Source organism: Pteronotus mesoamericanus, unplaced genomic scaffold, assembly GCF_021234165.1.
Source record: "Pteronotus mesoamericanus isolate MK-2021 breed Mesoamerican mustached bat unplaced genomic scaffold, CSHL_Meso_final scaffold_167, whole genome shotgun sequence".
NCBI lineage: Eukaryota > Metazoa > Chordata > Mammalia > Chiroptera > Mormoopidae > Pteronotus > Pteronotus mesoamericanus.
In genome coordinates, this window is record NW_026555308.1 from 9101764 (window position 1) to 9108566 (window position 6803).

General features: G+C 45.4%; 1 non-coding gene across 1 annotated transcript; it reads right to left on the reverse strand.

Moving 5' to 3' along the window:
* Positions 1 to 870: 870 nt before the first annotated feature.
* On the reverse strand, positions 871 to 996 carry LOC129083945 (small Cajal body-specific RNA 4). The gene has a single exon (XR_008530518.1). It is a non-coding gene; the product is annotated as a small Cajal body-specific RNA 4 (non-coding RNA).
* Positions 997 to 6803: the final 5807 nt, after the last annotated feature.

Here is a 6803-nt window from a genome sequence, read left to right on the forward strand (position 1 = left end):
AGTGCTGGCCCTTTCCTGTCTGTGCTTGGGCTTGGAGGTCAGTCTGTGAAATGGAGATAATTTGTCCAAAGGATGGTACCTGCTAGGTTCATGGAAACTGGATTAGAATCCCCGTCTCAGAGCAGGTCTTTGGATATAGAGAGGCACATTCTGTCTACATTGGAAGGGCCTCCAGCGATGTGATCATATCTTATTTTTCTCTCTCTCCACCCAACATCAGGCCTTATGTAAGATATATATATATAGGCAGTAAGTAAATGTTCAGTGAATGGTTGGTTTTTAGGTAGGAAGGCAGAGGAAGTATACATGCAAAGGCATAACATTCTTGAATTTACACTTGGCACACACAGTTTTCAAATGAACAGAGCCCTTCCAGTCCATGCCTAAGTGTACCTTTGAAGTCAGGCACCCCGGGCTATTTTGTAACCAGGCTGAGGGGGCTTGCTAGAATGTTTTAGAGTGTTCAGAAGTACAGATAAGGACGATTTGGTAAAGACAGGAAAGTCTGAAGAAAAAGGAGAGAGACAGCTGAGTCAAGGGGGAAAAAAAGGATTCTAGTCCTACAGGAATCATTAACCATTTCTCGATAAAGAATGCAAATTCAGCCAAGAGTTATGTGCCAGGGACTGCTAGAAGCTTTTTCCTGTATTCATTTTACTGTGTCATTGTCCCTATGGCTATGGAAACTGCAGCCAAGGGGATGGAAGTCCTTTGCCCAAGAGCATCGGCCGGCAGGCTGTGGCAGGGACAGGTCTCAGGCCTTTTGGTGTCCCACAGTGTAGGGGAGGTGGCCAGTGCCTTCATTCTGAGATGGATGTTATGGAGAAACTCCTCAGACCTGCTCTGGAAGCTCATGGTCCTTTTTTTTTTGAATGTTGGGTAGTACAGTCAGACCTGTGATATTCTCCCATAAGGGGGCTGCTGTCTCCAATGCTTTTTTCTAGGAGGATTGTATCAGCAGTCTTGCTTCCCCAGACTCAGCCTTAGTCCTCCAGTGAGAGCTCATGGTCTTTAGGTGCTAGCACCCCCTGCTGGCCTGTGCCATCTGAAATGGAATGGCAGCCAGGGACCACAGAAAGAAGCAAAGGAACAAAAACGGCGCCATAAGCTTCACAGCTGTCCACCCTGGACGCGTTGCCTATTGTGGCCAACCCATCTTGAGGATAGGGGGTGGGGCATGGCATTGGATTTGGCAACCAGATGGGTTCCAATGGTCCTGCTTTGAGCCCCAGCCCTACTATTTATTAACAGGGTGACCTTAGGAGAATCACTTCCCCTTCTCAGAGACTTATTTCTGTCATCTGTAGTGAAGGGGTGATTTGGAGTCAGAGAGGTCAAGTAGCTTGTCCACATGGCTGCTAACTGGAATCAGGCAGTCTTACGTGAAAGGGTCAAGTCAGCCCCATTTGCTATGTGTCACCATTGCCCAGCATGCCTATGACCTTGTTAAATATCACTGCCATTTTATTCTGAGCTTATTCCCCCAGGACTGGAAATTACTGGAAAGCAAGAACAGACTAACTGCTCCCTACAGTCACAGGCAGAGGATAACATTGGAACCCAACAGCTCTAGGCCCGCACAACAGCAAGTCCCCGCCCCCCCCCCCACCTACACCCTTTTTTAATCCAATTATAATCCAATAAAAGCTCAAAGGCCCCGCTCCTCAGTGCTGGTGTATCTCTCCACACCATGCCCCTCTCCTTTCTGGGAGAGTGAATGAAATATTTACTCTACACTTTCTTCTCTCTGTGAATTCTTTCACAGCCTGTGTCACCAACCACCCTAATATTAGATGCTCAAAAAATGTCCACTTCATTGGTCTTTCTGTCACCAAGCACTTCCTCAGCACCTGCTGGGTTCCAGAATACATTCACCCTGTCCCACAGATCCCTAAAGTTCTCATCCCATTTACATCATCAACTCAAAGTCCAAAATCTCACCATCTAAATCATCTATATCTGGTGGTGGGGGTGGGGCGGTTGCTCTAGATATAATCCATCTGTGAACCTGTGAAACTCAAGAAATAAGTTAAATCTGTCACCAAAATACAATGGTGGCAGCCTAGAGGAGATGCAGTCTAGTTCTGTCCCTGGTCAAAGGGACCAGGGACGTGACATGAACAAGAAAAATGAAGAAGTAATGAGGCTTTAGTGCCTGGAAATGCCAAACTATTACATTTCCCTTCCTCCTGAGCCAAACAGAAAAAAAGTTTCTCAGACCAGTCTGTTAGCACCTAAATCCATTCACTGAGATGAGGAAAGAGCAGAGCCGGAGTTTCCATTAAATATTTAGTGTCCATTTTGGAAAGTAAATAAGACTCGTCTTCACGTGCCCAACTGTGCTGCCTCTGTGTGCAGAGACTTTCCCAGAATACTCCTGATCCTGGACTTCCTGCACTGGGCCTTGGGGCTGTAGGGGGCATGGCTGCTTACCAGCTCTACCTGGGATGTCTTCAACCTTGTCTCAACCCTTTCTTTAATTAAAATCTTTGTGGGTGGGCTCAGGAAAATCTAGGTGTTTAGAAAGCTCTCTGGTGAGTCTTATAACCAGCCAGGTGTAGCAGCCATCTATCTACAGTTTCCTGGCCTGAGGCAACTGGCCAGGAGTCAGAGCTGCCCCCACACTGGTTGATTGCTGAGCCCTTTGCCTCCTCTGATGGGGACCCTGGAGCCCGGCAGAGCTAGGCCTTAGCCAGGGGGAGGACAAATGAAGAACTCAGGAGCCCTTAGGGCCAGGACCAAGGGGCCACTTGTCCCTCAGTTTCCCTGAGCAGGAAGAGAAACAGGATGGAGAAATCTCATACAAAGGAACTGGGCTAGGCCCCCCACAGGCTGTTCTGGACGAGCCTCGACCTTCTTGGTGCTTGGGCTGCTATTAAGGGCAGTACATGGTAGAGATACCAGGTTTTCTTTTTTTTTTAAAGTGAGTCCACTTAAAGGAAAATATTAAGTGAAAAATAGTATGGGTGGTACATGAATAACCTATGTTTGAGTAGACTGCTTTTACTTGGTGTTCTAGAACAGCAACTTTCAACCTTTTTCATCTCATGGTACACATAAACTAATTACTAAAACTCTGTGGGACACCAAAAAATATATTCTCTGCTGATCTGACAAAAAATTGTATAGTTTTTGATGGATTTATAAAAAAAATAGTAATAGTAATTACCTACACGTTTTGCTCCAAAGTGACTTTTTAAAAAATCAGGTGCCTATACTTGTGTATAAGGATTTCTGGTACCAAGAAATTATGAAGAATTGACCAATCAGATGCAACCTTATTATGTGTTGTGACCAATAAGATGCAACTTTATTTATGTATGACCTGTATATATGGTTCAAGGCAGGGCATTCACACCAGCAGCTATTGTTGTGTTGGCTGTTGTCATTTTTTAAATTTGACAATGTAAAGGAAAAGAGGTCAGTGCCCTTGACTAAATAGTTATGTATTGCCCGTTTTAAAAATTCCTGTGGCACACTAGTTGAAAATTGCTGTTCTAAATATGGTTGCACTGTCCAAAATGGTAGCCACTAGCCTGTGTAGCTATTGAGCACTTGACCCCCTGTTAGGGTTGCCAAGTTTAGTAAATAAAAATGCAAGCTACCTCCTGCTCCTTAAGCATGGGCTGTGCATGGTAATTTCCCTCCAAAGAGGACACTGTGGAAAGGCGTAGTGAACAGAGTAACTTTACAGCAGAGATACCTGACAAACACACTTCAGTCAGGTGATCCAGGCTGACATCAACAGTGACAGGTCACGCTGATAGTATATGCCCTTTGTATAACATCATGAGAATGACACTTTACCTCTGTGATCTACCTCTACCAAACCCATAACCCTTGGTCTACTCGTGAGAAGAACATCAGACAAATCCTAATTGAGAAAAATTCTACAAAATACCTGACTTGAATAGTCCTCAAAAATTGTCAGCTCATCAAAAACAAGGAAAGTTTGAGAAATCATCACAGTCAGGGCAAACTGGATTGCCCTGGATCTGTGCTGACCGATACCACAGCCTCTAGCCCCACATGGCTATTTAAATTAGGTGGCACCTAAGGAGACTTGATGGCTCGATGTGATGTGGGATCTTGGAGTAGAAAAAGGACTAGGAAAAACTAGGAAATCTGAAACGGAGTGTGCCCTTTAGTTAATAATAATAATAATAACAACAACAATATATTAACACTGGTCCATTGATTGAAACAAATGTATCATACTAACGTAAAATGTTGATGATGGGGGAACTAAGTGACAGGTATATGGGGACTCTGTGCTCTTGCCACAATTTTTCCATAGATCTAAATTAGTTCCGAAAAATTAATTTTATTAATTAAAAGAAACGTAGGCTGCCCAACTAAATTTGAATTTCAGATAAACTAATACATTTTTAGTATAAGTATGTCCCATGCAATATTTGGGACTTAGTTCTACTAAAAAATTATCTATTTATCTAAAATTCAAATTTAGCTGGGCATCCTATATTTTACTGAATTTGAACATCCACATGTGACTGGCATTGGGCGGCACAAGTCCAGAGCTGTCCGGCTTGCCTTCAGGTCAGCATTTAAGAAAACAGGTGAGACAACTGAGGCCCTGAGAGGTTCTAGACTTGTTCAGAATCTTCTAATTCCACCTAACCTGGTCCGTAGAGCAGGGAAGGAACAGTGCTCTATGGGGCCTGTAGGAGCCCAGTACAGCAGTGTTGGGATGCTTGGAAGTCTGGAGAGGCGTTGAGGATGCAATCTTTGGTGGGTGTGACAGCTGGGACTGGTGCTTGAGGCCATCGGTCAGGGACCTTAGCACCAAGTAACAAACAGGCAGAAACCTAGCAATTTGTCCAACACGGTATGGTTGGGTCCTCTGCTCAAGGCCTCACTGGGCCGAAATCAAGGTGTTGACTGGCAGAACTCTTTTTAGGAGGCCGTGGGAAGAGTCCATTTCCAGTCTCCCTCAGATTGTTGGCCAAATGTGGTTCCTTGAAATTGCAGGTCTGAGGTCCCCATTTCCTTGCTGGCTGTAAGTTGGGGGCTGTTCTGAACTCCCAGAGACCACTTTCATTCCTTACCATGGACACCCCTCCATCTTCAAGCAGCAACAGGGTCAAATTCTTATGCTTCCAATCTCTGATTCCCTCGTCTGTCCTCCAAGCCCCAATTTAAAGGACTCATATGATAAAGTCAGGTCCACCCACTTTAAGGTCAGCTGACATGGGACTTTATATCTCTAAATTCCCTTCACAGCAATGCATACATTAGTGTTGGATCGAGCAGATGCATGTACGCCAAGGTGGAAATCTTGGTGGCAGCAGCTTAAAGCTGTCCTCCACAAGGACCTGGCAGATGCAACAGCGTGAGGAGTAAAGCAGGTTCCAGAGACAGCTAAGATGGTTTCAGGTCCCAGCTCCACCACCACTCAAGGTGTGTGTGGCCTGGAGCACACGGCCTTCTTGAGCCTCTGTTCCCTCCTCTGCAACATGGGAATAAGAATGACCCTGTTAAGCTCGTCATGTGGACTGTATCTGACCGACTGATGCTCTTCTCACTTTCCAGTGGCCAGAGCTGCCCAGCTTTATAACACAGACATGAGAATAGTATTTTCCCAGTTTTCTCCACATTCTCCGCCTTTCTGGCTCATGTCAAGGCTTTTTAAGGAGCATGAGCTCATCGCACTGGGATCTCGGTCTCCCCAGTTTGGCAGACTGGACCAGACTTGGCATGGGAAAGAACTGTCAGTGAGAAAAAAATCTTTTTTAAAAAATGTATGCATGTAGTAAAATGCATATCCAATTGCAACACAAACATAATTGCCCTCATTGGTATGTGTGAATGAGCCCAAGGTAGGGAGTATTTGGTATGTCCAAGTTAATTTCCACCCACTCATAGCACAGCTCATAGATGATGAGACCCTTGGTGTTAGTGTTCTGGAGGAGGCCTTTTGCCATAAGCATCCTGTTTATCCCATGGTTATGGGCCTCTGGTACCCAAGCTGCTTGAAAACCTTGTGAACTTATTAATGGAGAAAGAAAGAATGAGGAATCATGGGTAATGTGAAAGCAAGCAGTCAGTTTTGCAAAAGTTCCAACGTGGGTGGTTTATAACTAATTGGAAAAACATGTCTCTTCTTAGTTGCCTTAATCCTTTTTGCAGGGCCTGGGCCTTAAGCGTTCCCCGAAGGTTTAAGGGGGTGTAATCAGCTCCTTGGGGTGGTGACAAAAGAGGCAAAGAGCTCATGCCTTTATGTTAGGGTCCTTCAGGTGTTGCCAGCTCAGCCCGGGGCAGCAGGGACTGGGTCTGTCACTAGCCTTCCCGGCCAGGGAAAAGGCGTCGGTGAGAGGCATAGTGGAGAAGGGAACTATTCTGGCTTTAAATTTGGCCTTCAGAACTAAAAGTTCTGGAGGCAGAATTTGGGACTGAGACAGGAAAAGGAAACAACCAAAGTTTAATTTTTTACTGAACTGAGGACTTTAATTCTGATCATAATAAGCACAGTGCTTGGATCCTTCCATCCTTTTACAGTTATTCTTAGAAAAGCAAAAATTGACGGTCCTGCTCCTGCTTTCTCTTCCTCATTGGGGTTCTCCGTAAGAGAACAGTCCTAGGGACAGATCGCGGGTTGGGCCATGGCTCCACCAGTGTCTTTAACAGGGACACCTCTGTCAACAGAGGGCACTCAGCCCTGGCTGACACCAATGGCTCCCCTGCTCCAAGCGCTGTAGAAACAAATGCCTGTCCTAAGACCCCCAAGCCAGAAACCTCCTGTTTCCCTGTTCCAGCTTGGCTGCAGTCTCAGTCATTGTGCCTCA